We start from the raw sequence: 22508 nt of genomic DNA, 5'->3' as shown, positions 1-22508 counted from the left end.
TCTTCTCACCCCACACTTCCCTGGGAAAGGGCCGGCGTCCCCCGCCCCTCCGCCGCACGGGTAAGCGAGATCCCGACTCCCCTCGCCCTTTTGCTTCCCTTCACCCCCCTTTTTTTTTTTTTTCTTTTTTTTAACCCCGTCGGTGTTAACGCCCTGTGCGCAGTCAGAAAGATAAATAAAAATAAATACGTGGACGTGCCGCGATTTCCACTCCGTACACGTAACGCCCGAGGTGTTCGTCCCTTTCCCTTAAGCCTTCAGGAGCAAAGAGGCTGTGCAAATAATTTACAGTTTTCGATTCTTTCAGGAAAATGCTGCTTTCTGCCGCCGTTATTGCCGGTCACATTGAATTTGCAACTAATTCTTAAAGGACATCCGTATTTTCAAATAATGAAAAGCGCATTTAGAAAGCCGGTTGTCCCCAAACATGGTTGTAATGGGGTGGCTGCAATGCATTGTTCCGCTGCCGTTATTGATGTATTCTAAAAGGTCACAGCCGAATGAATTTCAAGGCACCAAACTACTCTACTTACATCCCGATTAGATGGCTATGAGCAAGAAGTGCTGCGGTCAGTTATACATAAGGGTGGTTTTTACTCTCTGTAATAATTTTTTACACTTATTGTCATTGATGGGCATAATACATGTGCAAGGAATTAAAGTAACACAGTATTGGCAAAGTATGTGGGAATAATCCAAATGTGTTTTCTTTTTCTTTTGCTCTTCAGTATTCATAATATGGACAGAGTTACCAACCCTTTTCTTGAGCAACCACTCCTCCAAGTAAATCAATGTGATGGCAAGGCTGTACAGGGACCAGCATTTCCGAGAAAAAATAAAATAAAAGGACCTAGACATTTTCAATATACCCTGAACATAATACCAAGCAACTGTATAACAAGATACCCTCAGGGATTTACGGCTAACATCCGTTTGCAACCAGGATCACATCTGGATCATGCTCTTAGCATGTAGTGATGACAATCCAATATAAGTTCAGCCATACACAACTGTAATATCTAGCTGTGAAATAAGGAGAAAAAAATGTTTTAGGACAGATTTACACATGCTGTATGCTTTACTTCAGCTTTGCAGCGGTGCATTTTCATTGTTATGACATTGCTGTAGGTTAGTTTTTTCTGACGATGAAATCATACATGGATTTGAGTGCATGTGAATCACTGCTTGCAGAGAAGCCTTGCTTCTGTAATTTTGCTAATTTATCTGATCCTTAAAATCGTTTAAGACTACTCATTTAGCTGGAATTTATCCTCACTCACGATGACCAAAGAATAAGAACAAGTCCCGAGAATGAGAGCTCTGTGGAAATACCTGGAGAAGCAATGAACCTTGCAGATTGCTCTGCTGAGAGGTTAGTAGTGCGAACTGCCACATGGCCCTTCCGGTCACGACTGTGGCTTAACCAAGCTGGCTTTAAGCAAATCCTGTCCCAAAGCCCAGATCCGTATGTGGATGCCTAATGCAGAGGTTTCTGCTGCCACAGCTCGGAAGGCACTGGTCCCAAACAAACCCAGGCAGCTCTAACTCAGCAGCTCCCATAGTTCCTATAACAAGCTTAGCAGCTTTAAGGGCAAGGTAGATGCTCCTTTTTTCATGTCGGGCTCTGGCAGGTTAAGAGCACCCCTTTACGATGCAGATGCCATACAGTTGCATGACTCTAGGGATGGCAGAGAGGATACCTCCTGGCCCCGTGCCTAGCACAGCCCTATAAACTTGCATTGTTCTTGCTGCTGGGCAGCAAGGTGAAAAGAGCAGTTTCAGCAATAGCATCTCGTGGCAGTGCAGCTAAACCCAACAGAGCCCCAGTTGTGCTTGCAGATGAAAGCTCAGCAGTGCTCAGCTGGCTTGAGGGCGTCTCTCTAGCAGAGGACTTGAGGTTGCATCTGCTATTCGTTCCCCGCTCACACCATGTCCTCCAGCTGACTGTGTGGGCTGAATTCGAAGTCCTTCTTCCTTCCAGTGGCACACTCAGGCAGCTCCCATGGTCCGGAGTTTTCTTCTGTGAGGTTAAGTACATACAGCACACGGCAGGAGGCTGGAGACAGGCATGTGGAAGTGAGGTGGCAGCCAATGTTCATGCTGATACTCATTTCTTACATATTACAAAAGGCAGAGGGTATAGCGGGATTTTGGGGGCACAAATTTCTGACGGCTTGCACAGCAGGAAGGGGGCAGCTAAGGGAAGCTGTCAGCATTCCCCCAAATGCCCCTACCATGACAGCCACGTGGTACCAACCAGCCTGTAATGACCATAGCTGTAGGTAACGTTACATAAACCAAAGCGTTTCAGTGTCTACGCAAAGCCGTAACTCTTCCCTTCATATCAGTTAAAACATCTCCTTTTACCCAAAACGAAGTTTTTCTCTCTGTTTTTTTAATTATTTACCCTGGTAAAGAACCAACTGTGAAACAAATGGGTTCATTTTGAGAGGATGGAGCAAGTGCTTCGAATTTTCCTCTCCCTTTCAGTTTGGCTGATGGGGTCACACCTGGGGTGGCAGGAAAGGTCTGTCACGTCTGACACGTCACAGCCTGGATCAGAAGCCAAGATCTCAGCACCTTGGCTCTATACAGGCACCAGAAAACATGGCAAAGTCTCTCGTTTTCTGTCCAGTGACCAGGGTATGCAGAAAGCAACAGCCCCTGAACTGCCTTAAGCTACCCAGTTTGTGCTTCAGGTTTAAAGATGAAAACATATTTTCTGGAAAAAGTAGGGACCAACATGAATACTTACAAAGATGTTTCACTCAGGGGACTTGAGGGGAATGTAATTCAGCCTAAACCCAGACTTTAAGCTGTACTCTTCTTCTAGTTTCTACCCTCTACAAGAATAATTATTACTGACCTCAGAAACCCTGCCTGTTGCCCGTGCTAAGTTTTCATATCGGCTCAGTTTTGCTTTTGATAGCTTCAACAGAGTCACTGAATGACATTTCCTTTAGTGGGACTTTTCCAAACAAATTAACTTCATTTCTGCTTGCAAGAAATAGAAAAACATATTTTGCTTGTGCTTGCTTGGAACTATGTGTGCCTGTGAGGTCCAGAGGGTGACACATCTTCCACGAGTGTTTCCTCTCATAAACGTAGAGAGGAGAAACGAATGGCTGTAGGCTGTAACTACTAGAAAGCTGAAAGTAAATACTCTCTACAAAAAATATGTTACCCAAATCTACTCACTTGAATTTGGGAACATAGAGCCGACTAGGGTGAAGCTGCAGGGAGAAGCAGAAAGCAAAACAATCAAACCTGAGCTGGAAAAGGAGGCCCGCTGAAGGTACCAGGGTGACTCCCTTGGATAAAATGAGGCCCGGCCCTCAGAGAGCTGAGCCGAGCGCTAACTGAGAGCAGCTAGGCCAAATCCTTCACGTTGGCTGGGCATTTTGGATAGACCCAGTGTTATCACAGTGAAAGCAGAGTACGTTCCCTGCTTTGTTATGGTTAAGGGAGAGAAATGCCACATGGGTGGGGAGGGGGGCTAAAAGGGACCGTCTCACTCAGGGCTCAGTTGCTGACCGGAGCTGGGGAATAACACCCCAGGGGCTTTCAGGGGCTGGGGCTGGCTTATGGACAGCTTTGAACCCACCCAGCTCTTCGTACAAAAGCAGAATCTGGCAAATCTAGAATTACACCTCACTAAAAGGACAGTACATATCTGTTGTAATATTCAACCTTATGGTGGTTCCCAGTGTCTGTCAAAATTGCACCGCTTAATGGACTGAATTATTTTATCAGCCCTCTATTTGGAAAGCAGAATCCTGCTGTGTAAAGCTCCAGAAGTAAATACAGCCTAATGATTAAGGACCAAGCTCCACTGGGAGTTTTGCTGGAGAAAGGCCTGCACAAGTTAACCTAGTTAATTAAAATGTATTAAAATGCAGTTCCCTTTACATCACTACACCCTAGCGTCAAGCTTAGAATCACCAAGTTTGTTAAAAGCTGAGCAAAGTGGCTCATCTGTGGTCACCTCTTGGTAAAAAAAAGAGGCAAAAAGATACTTTTAGGGAAATGTGTTTGTAATTAAAATAAATGTAGTGGTCTAAATGAACAGTACTGACAGTATTAAAAAGGATAATGACTTAATTATTTTTGTTGATGTCAGTTATTCATTTTTTGGGCCATCAAGCTATAAACCAGGGTAATTTATTGACTGCAATATGAACTGGATATGTGCCATATTATTCAAGAAAAAACAATACACTGCAAAAACAATACAGAGAAGAGGTAATTTGTACAGAGTTCATGAGACAATTATATCATCTAATTACGAAACTGACTCACTATGCCCTTGGCTCTATTTAGTAGAAGAGAATTGAAGGACGTATTAACATACTGAGAGCCTAGTAATTTAAATTTTAATCCTGACTGTACACCCAAGCATCCAGGAACTGGTGTGATCCAGCACATAGATCAGGAGACCTGAGGGAGTATTCCTTGACTTGTGACTCAGGATAGTACTTAATTTTTCAGTGCGCTGGAAATTAAACCGCTGGCCCGTTTTGCTGAAAGTGCTTTGAAACTCAGTCAATATCACAGGGGGTCTTTTAGGAAATGTCCACCAACGTTTCAACACCAAAAATATTTAAGTAATTAATTATTGATTTCGGAACTAGACAGCAGTTTGAAAACTGTCTGGATTTTACATGCTTCACTGGTATTTCTGCTGGTGCAGTGCTTCTCTGGAGCAATCCAGCAGTAACATTTTTATGCAAGCAGATGTGTCTCTTGTTCAAACAGAAGCAAATCACTGAAGTGTCTGAACTGTAACATATAACCAGTGTTATATATATATATATATATATACATATAACTCACTCTCTCACAGCAAAGCTCATCAAAGCTCAGAAATGACCAAGACCAAAACAAAAGCAAGTTGCTGAATTATTCTTCAAATTGCCAAGTCATATCTGCACTGCAACCTTCTGAACTCCTTTCAGATGTTTTTCCTTGAACTTTTTGTGCTATTTAAGGAATGTACAAATATTTTCTTTGTTGATCATGTAAAAAAATCATTAAATAAAGCTTTTTTTTTCCATCTTTTCTGATGTTTCTTATTCTGTTTACTGAGCATTTTGTATTTAAATAGATTTTAGTGGGTGACATCTAGCCATACTATCAAATTTTGCAGGAGGCTATTGATTATAATGAATATTCATTTATAAAACAGGGAAAACCTCAGTGTCTATTTGTTTCTATTAATAATAATGCTGGCTTGCACACAATATATTCTCAAACTATGGCCACGAGGGTCTAGGAGCTAGAATAGCAAATGGAGAGCCTGGGAGCCTTGGGTCTGACTTTGACCCAGGTAGGGAAGGCATAATTCTCTGTACGGGAGGGTGTCCTTCTACAGTGCACTGGCTTTGGTGCAATGTTGGCTTAAGCAATCCCTTCCCAGTGCCTGGAGGGACTCCTCTGGCTGGAGGAGTCACACTGGTGCCAGCCCAGCAATCTGGGGCCTTCTCCAGTTGTGTTAATGGAATTACATGTGGGACCAGCATGGGAGAAAGACCACTGAAGTGGTTACAATTAAAAACATCCCCTCTCTCCTCCTCTTGCAAAAGGTTTATTTTTAACTTCCATCACTTCAGTGCTCTGATTTAAGCACTGTCCTACATGGAGTTGTTTTGGCACGACTGAGGAGGTGACAACTACAGGCCAGAGCTGGGAACAAGCATCTGGGGCAGGGGCTGGTTGCGGCAGTTTAGCTGCCACAGGCGGTGGATCTTGGGACTACGGTGTGCCAGTTCATTGTATGAACTTAAATTTTGCCTTTCCTGACTGTTTTTATAGCCACGAAGCTTCTCTGCTGCAAATCCCTGGTACTGAAGTGCTGCAGCAGTGCTGCTTTTCTATCCCAATGCAGTTCATTTACGCTGGAGATTTGCAGTCATGTGAGTTTTATCGTGGGAAAATACAGTGTAGGCAAAGCCTCAGACAAATCATGAGGCCTATATCCTTAAAGACATTTATTTAGGTAGCTAACATTCAGTCAGTGGAAGGCCTAAATGGATGGGTTTAATAAGAGTCATGAAGCTGGAGACATTGCCTTGTCCATAGGGTAACAGCCACCTACGCTCCCCAGCTGTGATTCCTTGTGGGTCTCTGATCACAGTCTTATTTATTTTGCTTACATGCTGAGGATGAAGCTGTATAAGTGACTCAGGACTGAGTAAGAACATCTCCTAAGTCATCCTGGCCAGGATTTAGGGTTCTTCCATCTTTTCTCTCAAAGTAAAGGCCATGAGTCACTTGCTGAAATCTCCCAGGCCTCCTTTCTTATCACTCCAGCTTCCTGCCACTCCATGGACCTCAGGTGATGGTGGCCCTTTGATTTCTTCAGTCCTCTGCCTGTGATATCTGTCTCTTGAGGACTCAAAAGCTATAACCTAATTCAAATTTTTGCATATGGTTTTGTAAGCGCTTGGGCAAACTTGCATAGCCTTTAACACACAGGAAGTCAGATACTATCTAATCTCTTCTGCATTAGGGTAAAAGTGTGTTCCTAGCCCCTTCCAATGGATTCTAGAGAAGACAACATAGTATAACCCATTCTACAGTTCCCTAGATGAAAAGCAATCATCCAACGTGTTCACATGTGACAGCATCACGGCATGACCTCATCCAGAAACCACTGAAGTCAATGGAAGAAGATCCAATTCACAAGGGTTTGGAATTTTCCTTTAATGCCTCAGGTAACTCGCCTTCACATCACAATTTGCTTTTTGAGCCTCTGCCATGTTAATCAGCGGTTATTTTTCCTTCCAGTCTTGACATAAACTAGGGATTCAGAAGATTTTGTTACTTTTGACCTGTGCTTTCACCACATTTAAGCAGTGGCGATTTTTTCAATAAGACCTTTTTTGCCCACACCAGCATGTTTATTCTCTCCTGGTCCACATGCACTTTTCCAGTACTCCCTGAGATTAGTATGCATTATTGTAATGCAAATAAATTAAAAATAAAATAATGTCATGGTGAATACAATGGAGCTCTTCCATGGCACTGTACTGTCTCATAATGGCATAAGAAAAATACCTAATAAAAAGTAACCCCTGAAAGTAATCTGGCTCCTGAAAGTATGACTTTGTGATGGAATTATCCTGAAGGGTGGCCCAGGCTTGGCTGGACCAGCTTGAGGGCCTGCAGTCCTTAAAAAACCTTTATGGATCCTGAGTCCTTCATTCTCTGTAGAATTAGCCATGGAACCGTACCTTCAAAATATGGTGAGATACAAACTTCCTTCCGTGTCCACCTACTTCATGTTTATTTGCCATTTTTAAACCCCTTCCCATCACACAAAGAGAATACACTCTCACTGATTTCAGTGACTTTACCTCTACTGTATTATGTTTGCCTGTGAACCTCATCCATGTAATTTCTGTCTTCACTTCCCAGAGGTGAAGCATCAAACAACCCACCCAGGGCGCACACAATCTCTACACTCACTCTGGGGACCACAACATGGTATATAAACTTTTTTTTTTTTTAATAGTGTATTTTCCTAGTAACATTTACATAGCCACCAAGTTGACAGCTATTTCAGAGAAGACTCATATTACTCATAAAAAGCCATCAACAAAGTCAGCCAAAATTCTAAGGAAAAAAAAGAGAAGGGCAGACAGGTAGCTGATCCATTTCAGAGCTGCCAGGTTATGACCTGAGGCATGCTTTTGTAGGAAAGGCAAAATCAGATTTTTTCCCATATCATAGAATCACAGAATATCTCGAGTTGGAAGGGACCCACAAGGATCATCGAGTCCAGCTCCTGGCTCCACACAAAAACTACCCAAAAACCAAATGAATATGGAAGTCTAAATGATGGGCATACAGTTGCTGCCTGCTCAGAAAGCATATTCAAGAAGAGGACTGATCTCACACAGCTGTAGTGGATGGTTACAAGCTGCTGGATGAGCGATACTGAGTCAGAGATCCCCCTCCTGTGCTCCCTTTCCTGGCTGTAGTTTATGTAAGAGTAGAAAGAAGCAAAACCCATGGAATAATGAAGATGAATGCAATAAATATACCCAAGCCTGTCTACTTGTTTTAGTGGTTAATGCCACTACAGAAACCCTGCAGGGCTTTAAGCAATTTTTAGTGATGAAGATTTATGAAGCCCTTTTAAAAACTTCATTAAAGGGTCAGAGAGATTTAAGTGGCCTTGCAAGCTCTGCACTGAGCCAAGAGATTCACTTAGCAGAAACTCAGCCAAAACAGTGCGGGGAGAGCTTTCTCACAAGGACTGCCTCACGAGCTCTGGGCTAGGGCGGACGAGGCTTGGTACCCATGGGGTTAGGTGGCACAGCGTGCTGCTCAGGTCCCACACAGGGCTGTAGCACTTAAGATAGTCAAAGGAAGCTGTTTAGCAAAAGGAATTACTATGAATAGGATTGAGACCGGTGTAATCTGGTAAACCAGCCAAGTCTGCACATGCGGTATCACTCACTGCTCACACATCTCTCTTCTTCCAGATTCACTCATTTTGTCTATAGTAGGTTAAAGTACTTCTGTAGTTTGGATGCATTCCTCCTTCTGATGACAAGGTCTGCCTGCATCCCTCCACATCATAGCACGGAGCCTTCCACACTGATGCCCCACAAGCAGTTGTTTAGGGCTGTGACTATTTAGATATAAATAGCAGCACTCAATAATCTGGCAATCGCTCCCAGCTATGAAAATGTAAATCAGGTTGGCCTGTTTGTGTTTCTGAGAGAAGGTGGTGGTGGTAGGTGGAAAGGGGAATGTTCCTAAGGGTGCTGCTGTTATCACCACAAGCCAGGGAACGTTTCATCTGCACCCTGCAGCACCTCACCCAGCTCCATTCCACTGCCGCTGGCACCACACCAATCTTGTAAGGGTGGTTCATGGACTTATGAATTGGGTCAACCCCCTAAAAAACAGCTCCAGGATTTTTTTTTTTTGGAGGTGTGCAGCAGAAGGAGCTCTGGTTGCTGGCAAAATTGGCATACCATTCTGTCCCAGACAGCAGTCAGCAGCACTCAGAGAATCCTACCAAAAAAAAAAAAAAAAAAGTCCCTCCTTTTTTTTTTTCCTCCCATCCCCAACATCTTAAATACCTTCAAATCTAAATACCTTCACCAGGATTTGAAGGGGATTCCTGAGTTTTAGCAGTGCATTACTGGAAGGAGAATCTCATAAAGGAGTCAGCTTTCACAGTTTCAGGAGAGCTTGTTCATACTAGCTGTCATTGAGGAATGCACTTTTTACACTTGTGAAGCTTAAAGCACCAGCTTTACACCAATTGAAAGGGATGGAGGGAGCTGAGCTCTTTTGAACAGCTGCTCCACAATCAGCTTTCTAACCTGGGGTGTTCTCCAGGAAGGGTTAAATTTATGATTGATGCAACAGGCAGTGCCCAGCCACCTCTCTGGGTGCTAGCACTATCTGGCACAATTTTAGCATCTGCTAAAAGCGCAGCATTTAGTCTCCAGCCTCCAAAGCAATCCTTGGCAACACTTCCCAAACAGCTGTTCAATACACGTTTCATTATTAATACATGGTATAAGGAAGTATAGCCACCGTTACCTACATCCTGCAGCGTTTCTTAGAGGAGCAAAGGGCCTTACCTTGCTATCTTCATTTGAATACAATTATTTTTGATGCACGCCTGATTGCTGCGTTCCTGAAGTCAGCAACAAAGAAAGGAGGTGTCCTCACATATGCAGGAGCACAGGGAGATTTGCTAGCGAGCTGATTACTGCCCACAGGAAGGAGAAGCCTCCCTCATGACACTGAGTCATGAGATCTCAGCACTGACAAGAACTACTAGAGAAGAGCCAATTGCATAATATTGTGAAGAAGAGCAATTAAGTGGCTTCATTGATACCAGCTTCGTGTGAGCTGCATGCTGCAAATAGCGACTTCATTCATGCCATCCCAGTGACACACTGGAGATAGGACAAGCCAAGATAATGACGTTTTGTGATGGCATTGTGGGGAACAGGGGACCAGGAATTTTTCCTTTCTCTCACTGAAGACGTTGTTTTGATCTAAAAATCTGCTGACTGTGCACTGTTGCTGCATTTTTAAGATATCTTTTTAATTGCTCCCTGGGTTTTAGGGCATAGGGAGATTTTGGCAGTAGACAAAGGCTCTTCCAAGGCATATGCTAGGAGAGCAGAAGGAACCTGCTCCAAGCAGACACACGGGGTTAGCTTACTTTATTTCGATGCCTCCACACCAGGAGCAATGCTCTCGTGTGCCCCATGGGGGCTGGGGACACAGGGTGACAAAGAGAAGCAGCGGGTGGCTCGGGCACACAGTGTCTTCACAGCCCCGAGGTGCAGCACCTCGTGTCCCTGATGCTCCTGGCCAGCCGCCACCACTTGGGGTGTGTTGCAGGGGAGCAGAGCTGTTCTGGGGGCTGCTGTCTATAAGGCTGTGTGGCTCCGGTAGGCAAAGCCCTAACCTGTATGGTTTAGGGGGGTAGCGACCACAGGGCGTAAAAGCACTTGGAGGATTAGTAACAGCTCCAGCTAATAAGTTCACAGGGAATTGTACCCTGGTCCTTCATCTGGAGCTATATTCATAGGCTGCTAATGAAGGAAATGTCTGAGGTGACAGGAATCCATGAATCAGTGGCCCATTTGCCATTGTTTTCTTTTTTTATTCTTTTTTTTTCTTTTTCCATTTTCCACCTACAGAACAATACAGGTTGTCATAACATTATTTAGAGGCTTGCACCGATCCCCAATTAGCACTCCTAAGGCTTCTGCTTGCTTCAGGTTTCTGAGTGAAACAAAAGATAAAACAAAGCAGAACACAGCCCCACTTTTTCTTAAGCCAGTGGGAACTCCGCCAGCATTTAATTTTTTTAATCTGGTTTCCTCAGCTAATTTAGTCACGTAAAATTAGCAACCTCAAAAAGGAAAGTGCAAGTGTGCATTAAGCCTGTAATACCCCAAAGTGGGTTATGTTTCCCATCAGTCCCCTCGAGCAAAGCCTGTACATCTGTGAAGCACCAGATTTTTTAAAATTTTTTTTTTCTTTGTGGCAAAGCGAGAAGCAAAGTTTGTTGCAAGACTTCTTTCAGGCTTTGGTTGCTCTCAGGGCTCTTACCTAGGGGCTGTCGCCACATCCCCTTTCTGCGGAGGGGAAGGAGAACATTTCCTCTCTCCTTTCCCCTCCATGTGTTAAAAAGCCACAGGCTTTTTCAGGCTTTTTCAGGGCTGTGCCACCCTGAACTACTGCCACCAGATTTGCCCAGGAGCTTTTCCTACTGGAAAGCCTCCAGGAAGTGCCACCACCTCCAGGCTCCCATGGGGGCTCAGATCCTGCCTGCTGCATCATCTGCACTGCAATTCAGTATTTGGGGGCTGCCCATCCAACAACAGAAAAAGGAAGAAAAAGGTCTTCGGGTATTGGTCTTCAAAAGTGTAAAGTGGGGTGCTGCAAAGAGAAAAGGAATACTTTTTCTCTGTTTCTGTGGCAGATGGAAGTGATGGGTCACCTGTCAACAAGGGTACAAGCAATGTTAAAGGATAGCCAGAGACTGCAGAATCCCCATCACATGTCCTTTTTAGAGCAGGTTAAGAAAAAACCTTAGGGAAAGGCCAGACACGGGGAAAAAATGGCCTAGGTAGCACTCTGAAATCCTTCCCAGGAGAGTACCTCTGTGGTTCTGAGGATGAGTGATTATCCACGTCGGCTGGTGGACAGTGGAGTCTCTGGGGGGAAATGTTACATTCCTCAAATAAATGATTCATTGAAAGTCACTGCCTGGCTTCAGGAACAATTCACCATCAATGTTTTGCCTCAAACTTAGTCATGAAACCGACAGGAGTTAAAAAAGGAATGACTGTGGCTCAACAATAACCCCCTTCAGCAATTAAACCCCACCAATAAATAGCGGCAACTGCTGGAAAGATGCTTTATTTCTAGAAATGATGCTAGCTGTGGAAAATATAAACTGTGTCTTCCCTGCAGACACAGCCAAAACTAATCAAAATACTCCTAGCTACACAAAGGAAATACCTCTGGGCTGTGATAAGGAATATGAATGCAGTTCTTTTACATCTCCACTAGCTCATAACAATATGATGGACTGGTGGCACCGTTTTCAGCACCGAGATTAATAGCCAGGGAGAAGCTGAGAAGGAGAAAGTGCACTTTCAGTTTTCTTTCCGATGGCTAATTAAAAAGCCCATATCTGAGAGGAAACGTTGTGGAAATGAGAGCTATTTGGATGTGCCTTCCCTCGTATACTATCACTCTGCTTCGTGAGGAATGCTTTATTAATGCTAATCTCATCCCTGTGCTTTGACAGAGGTTACAGTTTCCTTCCTTTGCAACCGCTAAGGCTGAATGCTATTATGGGGTTTGTTTTATGGGAGCATTATTATTTTACTAAATTACCTCATCTTCTGGGAACAAACTTAACCTTGAACTATGAAGCTAAATGGCTTTTTAATGATGCAAGTCTGTTTGGAAATTGTGCTTTGACGACTCTAAATTTTCTTCCTTCTGCATGTTTAACATGTGCAACATAGACAAAAAGTGAATCATTTACGCAATCTTTCCTGATTCCCTGTTTTAAAATCAAATTTCTGCACTTCTTAGGGTTAAGATGAGCAGGAACAGACATTCTCCGCAGTATTCAGGCACCACTGAGAAACCCCTCACAGCACTAAGGAACCCACCTTTAGTAGCATGGAAAACCACCACCACCATCGGCATTTAAATGCTTGATATTTAAATGTTTACATCCTAAGATGACTTAAATGTCACTCTTAGAGGCATTCTGGGATGGAGCCTTCTTGCGCTGCCATGGCAGTCAACGAGAAACTGTGAGAAACAACGAGAAACTACCACTGACCCAAATGAGACTGCCATCAGATCTGCAGCTCATAGTCAGGACAAATAAAGGTGATTTTATAGGATACCGTGTAGCATGGTGGATGTCTCTGATCCCAGGAAAACTAGGCTTTTGCCTGCAGGGTGGTTGAGTACAGAAGCTGAAGCAGGGCTACTTTGCTGAGAACTGATGTACACTAGAGGAATTACTGTCTTGGTTCCTGTTTGATTCCCTCCCAAATGCCTGTAATTCACTGTAAACCCACACAAAAGACTTCTTGACTCTAGAAAAATGCGCGTCTGTGTTTTGGGTGTGTGCAGTTTGGGTACTTCTGAGACGGTATTGCCAAGAGGTCACCTTTGGGCTAAGCTGGGGGCAGTGTTTTTTGTTTGTGTCAGACTTGAGTGGGAAGAAATACATGAAAACCAAACAGAAACATGCTGTTTGCTCATGGGGTAGCTACACCGTGGTGACCTATCTGTTAAGGAATATTGTCAAAGCTGGAGAGCTTCATTCCACCTCTCCGTGCAGAAGAGCCCTCCATCTTCCTGCAGCAGGAGCGGAGGGCTGGGGGCTGCCTCCCTCCCCTTCCCCATCAAACCACTGGACCCACATGGACAGGCACAGTCTGTCCTGGCCTTCCTGGAGGCACCGAGCCTACCTGCCGAGGCACCTCCCTACCTGCTGCTTGTGTGCACACACATGTCCCTTGCCTGCTGCCTTGGGAAGATGGTGCAGCCTGTCGTGCTCGGAGGTTAGGGAACAAGCATTGATAGGGTTTGGCCCTTTGAGGGGTCTTCCCAACCATTACATCCCCAAGAGAAAAGGTATTTTCTCTGGCCCCAGATGGATGTGTGGCTTGGCATGATGGTGACAGAGGTCCACTGAAAGAAGAGATGATTGTGATACCAGCATAGCTCATCCAGGCTGCCAAGGGGTTCCCAGGAGAAAAAGCTACCAGGGCCAGGGAACAGCCTGGGTAAATTGTTCTGAAGGCAGCCCTTGCCCAAGTCTAGCTTATGGTTTTACCCCGCACTGCTGTGGAATTAAAAGCAGGGTTGTCGTGAGCAGGTCACTTATAGCACAACTTTCATCCTGCCTTTCTTACTGTAAGGAGCAGCCCTGGCACATGATACAGAAAGAGCCTCCAATGACAGCCTCAGAACTGGCACTAATTATTTTGTCTGTGGCTAGACACCCAAAATCAGCCGAAAATTGTTCAGAAGAGAAGCCAACAGGACTGATATCTCGTTTCCTGGTCCTCAGAACTGACAAAGCTGCTGCCTGAGCTTTGCACTCAAGCTAAGGCGGAGCCCCTTGCTCTGGCTACTCTCACCAGATGACCCACTCTTCTAACATCATGCATCCAAACCACTCCAGAAAAGCCCTTCATCCTTTTTTGGGCGCCATCCCTATCAGATCTCAACCTCTTGATGTGGCTTTTTATACAGAGAGCTCTGCACTTGTCTCAAGGAATGGTAGAGAGCTCACCTAAAGAGACCACAAACAGCCAAGTGCCCCTCACCTGCAAACCTTTTGTTCCCTCCAGCACCCCCGTTCCTGCAGCAGTCCTGAGCTCCCACGGTGTTACGAGTCTCTGTGAGAACTCTTGCCCTACAAAGCAGGATGGACAGCTTTCTCCCAGGCAAACTTACATACCTGCATGTCAAAATCTTTTCCAGACAGGAGCTGCAGGACAACACAACACCGCAGGCACCAGAAAGGTGAGGGAGGAGTCCTGGCAGAAGTTCATTAATTGGGGATAACAGTGATTCCCTATTTTTCTCCTACACGGTGGAGACAACTGGGATGTGGACTGGGTTTCAAGGCAGTTTGGTGATGTTAGTCCCCACATACTCTGCCATTTTGCTTCCCCCACCACCCGGGATTGCCCAGGAGGCCCTGTGCCAGCACAGCCCCTGTGTCTCTCCAGTGAGAGGTTAGATACAGGTCCTACCAACACACGTCTATGGCATTTCTTGGAATTTCAGTTGACAGACAAGGTCCTGCTGTGCTACTAAACCTAAACATTTTCCCTTTTTGTCGTGTTAAGCCTTGGCTGGATTTATTTATTTATTTTTTCTTTCATCAATATTTTTTTCCGAATGGGAATGCAAGCAGCTGAAGCACAGTGAGAAAACATGAAAATAGATTACTAGGAAAGCAACCAAAAGGGCTTTACCAGCAGGACAAGTTGCTTATCAAGAACTATTTTAGGAACGTGAGAAAATGAAACTTTGAAGAGAGATTTCCAAAAGGGAAGATTTACGGAGGAGCTGAGGGTTCAAAGCAGGATGACAGCAGAGCTATCGGGAAACCTTCTTCGCACCTGTTTCTCCACCAGCTGCCTGGCTGCACTCCCCCTTCTTTCTGCTGGCAGCTGAGTGACCGAGGTCTGCATCCTCTTTAGTGCTAATCCACCCCACCGCCTGTCTGGAAAAGTTTGCCCGTCCCCTCCTCCTCCCAGGCAGAGACACAAGACACAGTTTCCGATTTTAACACCCAGCTGTGCTCCAGACACTTTGTAGAAACTCAATTCAAAAAATAGGGTCTCAGCCTGCCTCAGTTTCCCTTCTGTACAAGGTAAAACCAATACATCCTTGCTTCCTTTTTTACACATCATTTTGGAGCCAGTTTAGGATGATAGGACGATAAAACTGGCCGTCAGCACATGGGTACCAAAGTAATAACAAGCAATGCTATCTAGATTATTAGTTTCCATGACCTAGATTATGGAAACTGGGAGCATGTCCCTTTCCAGCCATTCCCCAGATCTACCCCAGACTAAACCACTGGCTGGCACCAGCCCCAGCACAAGCGGTATTGCTCACTTCTCTGTTTTCCAGGGAAGGACAGCAGCCTCGGATGCTCTCCTCACACCTTCTCTCCCACTCCCAGGTGTGGTGCTGACAACACTTCAGCTGTCAGTACTAACAATTATGAGCAATTAAAAGCACACCCTTACACTGCAGCCTAGAGAGGAAGTACTGTCCCTCTCTGATGTCTACTCGGGTGGTTTCATGCAAGTTCAGAAGCCCCAAACTCCTCTCCCAGCATGGTTCTCAGACAACACCCCACTGTGTGTATATGGAGGGAGAGGTGACGGAGCTTCCTGCCCCAGGTTTGGATGCATTACTTTTATTCAGCTGGTTTAGTGATGGCCCTACTTGAGCTATATCCATAAATGATGAATGTCAAATAAAGAGCAACCCATTTAACATGTAGCTGAAGAGTCTGCATCCTATTTCTCACCTTCTACTCCACCCTAACAACGGACAGTCAGCTTTAATGTGTCTCATATCTCAAGCTCACAACATCCACGGCTGAAATTTATTGAGCAGTGTGTGAGCAGTATTGAGGACAGAGCTGCCTTCACTGTACTAAACTCAATTTCACAGCATTTATCTTGCTCTTTTTCACGCTCATTTCCTCTTTGCTCATAGGCCTTTGCCTGGATGTTGGCTGGTGTCAGGGTGTCACAGGTGGGAATAGCAGCTGATTCCAGAAGAGTGGCAAGACATAGGCTGTGCACGTGGAAACTTCAGTCAGATTTGTAAATTTTTTGGTGTATGAATGCCACTACTGTTTGCAGCAAATGGATGGGATTGTTGCCCCAGACGTTGTTATGGTTATCTCAGGAGCACCTGGAGGATTTATGCAAAGTGCTAGACATTTTGGCTTAGGGGGAGAGGTACAGGGAACATAATACATTGGAATTTGTACCTGTTATATATATATAGATACAGATGCATACACATATTTTGTACATATGTATTTTGCATATGAGTATATGGGTGGATGTTTCTTACCACTGTGCAGCCCTCTAAGAAGCATCCCTGTGTGCCCAGTCCTTGGCCACAGTGAGCATGTTTTCAGTGTTACCCTTGCAAATGCAGCCAGAAATGGGTATCACATGGACTTCCTAAACTTTGGGGCCACCATGACCAGACTCTCCATATCTGTTTGTGCATCCAAAGGCTGGTGGTAGCTAATCTCTGCTTTGGGCTTTTTCTTCTGCCTGGGCGGGGAGCTCAGCCTGGGATACAGCCTGTCCCAGGCACCACATGGCATCTCGTAAGCACCAAGGCTGTGTTTCAAGCTGAAGAGGTAGACATCACATAGAAAATGTTATCACAGACAATCAGAAATCATCCTCTATACAAAACCTACATACAAAAAAGCTCAGAGAGTGGGGCAAAGCTTTGAAGCTTTTACCTCACGATCTTTGACCCCTTTGAAGAAGGCTCTTTTCTCTCTTTCCTTACACCTCTCTCAGCAAAACGGCTCAGCCTACACTAACCTGTGCTGTCCCATGGCATTAAGGCATCGCACTGCAGCCACCCTGTGCTGGGCTGGCGGGGCTGGTAGGGGCTCAGGGCAGAGAGGAAACACAGCACCTTTGCACATTGGAGCCGTTTACAATGACTTTTGTTGCTGATGGCGCATGTTTGGTTCTGCTTGTTAAATCTTGTTAAACAGGAAACAGGTTTTGAGGCGAGAGGGTCCCTTGGAGTTCAAGCTCCTGCTTTCAAATGTTCTTACAAGATGCACAATTGGCACTGGCTTACAGGAAATATTTAATTGGAGTCGGAAGGCGCTGGCTCCACCGACCTTGTATTACATTCCTCTGCGTGCTCCTTTCACAATGATTTTCACCTATAGCTTAAATCAGTGATTTATTTATAGAGGCCAATGGCAGGTTGAGAGGAGTCGAGGGGACGAGTGGACCACGGAGATGCAGGGAGCGAAGGGAGGAGCGAGCAGCAAGGAGCAGTCTTACGAAGCAGAAGGGGCTGCCGCAGCCCGGAGAGTGACATATTTATGAGTCCAGTATCGGTTGCCTGCACTGATAAGCCATGGTCATTAAAGGAAGGAAAAGTCACCTTTGTGTATATAAAATATACAAGATTCATAGTCTGAAAAGACTCGACAGGAAAGCATTAGGTAAATAAAGGATATCCCATAAAGCATAATGTGAAAATTAAATTACCTCATAAGGGAGGAAGGCTGTCTGTCCCAGCAGTGAAAGTGAGGAAAAAGTAAATTCCTCTATTCTATCCCAAAGCTGATTTGGCTTTGGAGTTTTGGGTGGATCTAGACACATTGTTACTGATGTCTATAAAAAATGCATTAAAGTCCATTACAGAGGACTGGAAACACTGCAGCTTTCCATAAATTTTCATTGTATCCTCACAAGGTGATGAGAAGCATCCTATACTTTTCTGCTCATGGTGGCCAAATAACAGAAATGCCATCTCAGAATTGAGCTGAACTTTCAATGTCATTTCCAGTTCTCAGGTCCTACCGGATTTTCTTGTGAAATCCTTTTGAGACCTGCACTTGTGAAACACTTTGAAAAGTTTTAATCTCTCTTCCCCTGACTTTTCTTTTCAGGTGATCAGGATTCATCTGTTTTTGTTTTAACTGGTCAGTGTGCCTCCAAAGCTGAGGAAATGCAGAAACATCAGGGAGAGGCAAAAGGAGTAAAGATGAAAGTGTTCATTTATTGCATTATCCAGCAAAAGAGATAATGGAGGGAAAAAAAAAAAAAAAAAAGGAAAGTGAAAGGGGAAAAGAAAAGATAAGCCAGTATTTCAAAGCGTTATGGTTATATATATATTTTTTAAATATATATATGTATATATGTATTTTTTTAGAGAATTAACAATTTCACAAGTTGTCTGCTAGTAGTTGCCTGCAGAAGGTGGTGCCCATGGAAGATCCCTGCCTTTATACAGGTGGATAACCAGTGCACAACATATAGCTTGGCTCAGCCTCAGCAGCAAGTCCCTGTGGATACAGGCTTCAGCCCATCCGTAGCTGTTAACTGAAAGCTTCACTGATGACCAGGGTCTTTGTACCGTGCTTTTGTTGTGGGGGAGCTGATTCAATCTGAATCAAGCCAATCTCTCATTTGATTTCTCTAGTGCTTCACACAAGTAGGTATGGCCACTGAGTCTGCACCAACACCTCTTCCCACCCACCTCTTCTGCTCCAGACTGGATCACGTTGCTGCCAAGTCTCGTTCTGCCTGTGAAACGCCTTGTTCCCCAGGACCTGGCAATTTCCTGCTGAACAGGTACCTCCCCAGAGCATCTCCAACCCTTCAGCCTTCTGCCTCAAGTAAAAGTGCTGAGCATTCATATCAGTGACCTTTAAGAAGGGAGGAAAGGAAGAAAGAATCCTATTCTGGGCAAACTGAATTGAATCAATGAGGGTGAAACTTAGTTATCTTTGCAGACCAGTAGTCTAATGGCATTGCTTTTGTATGTCATTACAGCAATTAAAGGGTCATCATAAACAGCTCCTCTCTCGTTTTTGAAACCTCTACCTTATAGACCCATGGCACTAAACACAGAAGTCTCTTTTTCAAGTCAAAACAAACACAGGGTCTGGCTTTCTGCTCCTGGCAATCAGCATTGCTCCAGTGACCTCCATTGACCTGGCTTGTCCCAGACAGTGTCCTCATTCACCCCTCTTCTCATTTCAAGTGCAAGGGAGGAGGTCCCTTATTTGTATCATACTTCTCCAATTTGAAAGGTGCCTCTGAGCTAGGAAACCAATATTGGAGCCAGGTTTATGCCCAGGAAACTATGACTAAAGAAGCAATAAAACTAATTTGTCACCCCTGGATATGCAGTTTAGTACAGCCCTGTCACCTTTATCTACAGTCCTTGGGGATATTTCTTTATTTGTAAGGAGTTTGCATTCAAAACTCTGCCTGTGACCCCCCATTAGATAAATAAGGTGTGATCCAGAAGTGAGAAATGGGAGGTTTGTTTTGCAAGAAGCTTTCTAGACAAAGCAGCTTCATTTCATTTGATTTGGATTTTTTTTTAATTCCCTCGTTTGCCCTTTGCTGTTGTCACAGCTCCCTCTCTAATAAATAACTAGTCCCCATCGCTAAACCGCTGCACATAACTCAGAGCAATTTGTTACTGTTGGCAATGTCTACAGCGGGGGCCCAGGAACAGACCAGCATGGAAGCAGCATTACCTCCCACTCTTCAGGAGCATGATTTCTGCTTGATTACAGAAGGGGTCATTGGTAGGACAATGCAGAGAAGGCCATATACAATTGACTGCACTCGAGTCGTATATGCTGCATGGTCCTTGCATGAGCTACTTCAGATCCCAGAAGTATCTGTCAGGAGAAATCAGTCCTGTGATATCAACACCACAAATGTGGCAGAACGTTACAATTAATGTATATCCATGTACAATCAAGATGTCTGAGCATTTTACACAGCCCCGGGCCCAGAGGATAGCTTAAAACACAGAAATTCCTCTACAAACAATGATATAATAAATCCACTAGGTCTAAGGTCCTTCCAAAAGTAAGACAATAAACATAGCCTCCAAATATTTGATGAGGCTGTAACATTAAGAGTCATGTATGGTTTTAAAAAGAAATGGGAAAGGATTATGCATGTTTTTTCCCTTGGTCCCCTTGTTCCCCCTGTTCCCCCTTCTGTCTGTCCTTCATGAACACCAAGGACTGCAAAGAGGGCAGCAGCCTATACCTTCCCATGGCATGGTCATTTAGCTGGTGCCCACCATAAAATAGTTAGCTGGGAGTCAAGCTGCAAAGAAAGAGAGATTTTCAGGGTCCTGCCTGGAAGGGGATTGCTCATCTGTCCTCTGCCTGCAACAAGGATGAAGGGCTAGCTAAGGGCATGTGGGACTACGCATATGGGGCACCTGTTTTTCTTCTTCCCAGAAGGCTCATGAGAGCTGAGGGGGAAAGAACTGCAGCTCCTGTTTTTTGGGAAAACAAATTCATCCTGGTACCTGCCAGTTGCTCCTGCTCAGTGGGATCTTTCTCAGCTTCCCTTTGACTACACACTTAGGAAAATATAGTCTCTACGATGCCTTTCTCCCCATAGCCACCTTCCTTGAGAGCCCTGGCCCAACATAACACCTTTGGGATGGAAAGCCATGGAGTCAACAAGCGGAGGGAACATGATTTTATATACACTCCTGTCTGTCATTGCCAATTAGCTGGTCTCTGTGGCTGTTGGTACCTAAGCCTGGAAACCTTGAGGCTCAGTGGAAGAGCATCAAACGGAAGGCAAAAAATAAGTCAGCAGAGCAACTGGAGGGCAACTGCGGTTTACCTGGGCTGTAGCATCCAACTCAGCAGCACCATGTGCCAGTGCTTTTAAATTTCAAAGTTGTCTTATTTGTTTCTGTGGGGATTTAGGGAGAAGTTTGTTATTTGCTGTTGCTTTTGTGGTTTTGTTTTGCTTTTTAACAAAGCTCCTTTAGAAAGAGTATGCTTTCCAAAAAGGCATTGTTTGAGGTAATAATAGAAGGGGGAAAATGGAAGATGTGGGGGAAGGCAAAGGGGAACCAAAGCAGAAATAAAACCTCCTTGGTTGTTGTTTGAACTAAATCACTGGGTCTAGAGTGTGTGATGGGTAAAATACTGGGTGTGATGGCTTAAAAAAGAGATGGTTTCCTGGAATTTTTCAGACACACTTCATGGAAGACATTTATTCTGGGAAAAAAAAAAAAAAAAAAAACACTGTTTTTTCTTTAAATGTTATTTTGTCATTTAAGCCCATAGAAGAGCCAAGTAAGGCAGAATGCCAAACTCCCAGAGCTGTCAAGCACAGAGAGGAAAGGTCTAGGAAAGGTCTGTTGCAGATCTGGATATGACCACAGTCACACTGATGATCAAAATAAAGGCCATGATGGCCATTTTCCCAAGGGAGGCTCGTATTAAACTATAATTACTAGTTTTACTTGCTTCATTCACATTCGTGTCATCTTATTGGGCCAAAGAGTGAATGCAGGCAGCCGGCGGTGATAGCAGACTTCACAAGATGGTGGCATTCACTTCATTTTGGATGTTTCAAAAAACATGGGATACCTAGAAGATCATGTGAAGGAAGGATTTTGTGGGGTATCTTTCTACACCTGTAATAACATTGAGCCTCTACATAGTCCCACAAAAATAAAGGAGCTACTCACATATTGAGGGTCAGACACGACTACTTGTCTTGCTGGATCAGGATCAAATCTCTCCAAAATGGAACAAAAAATCCACCACCAATTCTCATGTGATTTCCAGTATTTCCCATTTTAAGGTAGGCTACAAATCTTGCCTGACTATTTGACGATGCTACACCTTGCAAGCCTATTCTCGTCAGACCCAGAAATGAAAGCTATTCCTGAAAATGGAAAATCTTTCACGTAAGCTATCTATGCACATTCAAACTTCAAGTTTCAGTGTCAGGTTGGTTCAGGTTTGGGCGTATAGGTTAACTCTGAGTACTTGCTTATTTTTAAGCTATATTCATTTGCCTCCTGTTAACATGCTTTCTGGCATGCTTATCCTTCATCACCCTTTCCCAGCATTTCCAGACCTGCTAAATCCACACCTTTTCCCATACTTATTTCTCTGGAATGAACGAGCCCCTCCTCCTGCCTCCCCCTTATCCCTGTGTAACATTCATCACTGTATTAGCACCTGTCTGAGCAGCACTAGGGAAGGGTCAAGGTATTATTTCCTACCCTTGACAGGTGTTACAACAACACCAAACCACCCCAACTTATAACAGTTTCCATTCTGCAGGCTGCAGTGTGTACTTTTCTTCCGGCTACTCCGTCCTCCCTGGAGGCTTCTCAGCTCTGCTATTGCCAAGGCAAAAAGCCAGTCATGCTTCCGCAAA

At 44.4% G+C, this 22508-nt stretch overlaps 1 long non-coding RNA gene across 1 annotated transcript; it reads right to left on the bottom strand.

Moving 5' to 3' along the window:
• Positions 1-1059: 1059 nt before the first annotated feature.
• On the bottom strand, positions 1060-9772 carry LOC118256803 (uncharacterized). The gene is made up of 2 exons (XR_004781355.2): positions 9606-9772; positions 1060-2056 (listed from the first exon to the last, which is right to left on the bottom strand). It is a non-coding gene; the product is annotated as an uncharacterized LOC118256803 (long non-coding RNA).
• Positions 9773-22508: the final 12736 nt, after the last annotated feature.

The sequence above is a fragment of the Cygnus atratus genome, chromosome 2, assembly GCF_013377495.2.
Source record: "Cygnus atratus isolate AKBS03 ecotype Queensland, Australia chromosome 2, CAtr_DNAZoo_HiC_assembly, whole genome shotgun sequence".
Taxonomy (NCBI): Eukaryota; Metazoa; Chordata; class Aves; order Anseriformes; family Anatidae; genus Cygnus; species Cygnus atratus.
This window is presented reverse-complemented; position numbering and strand designations above follow the sequence as displayed.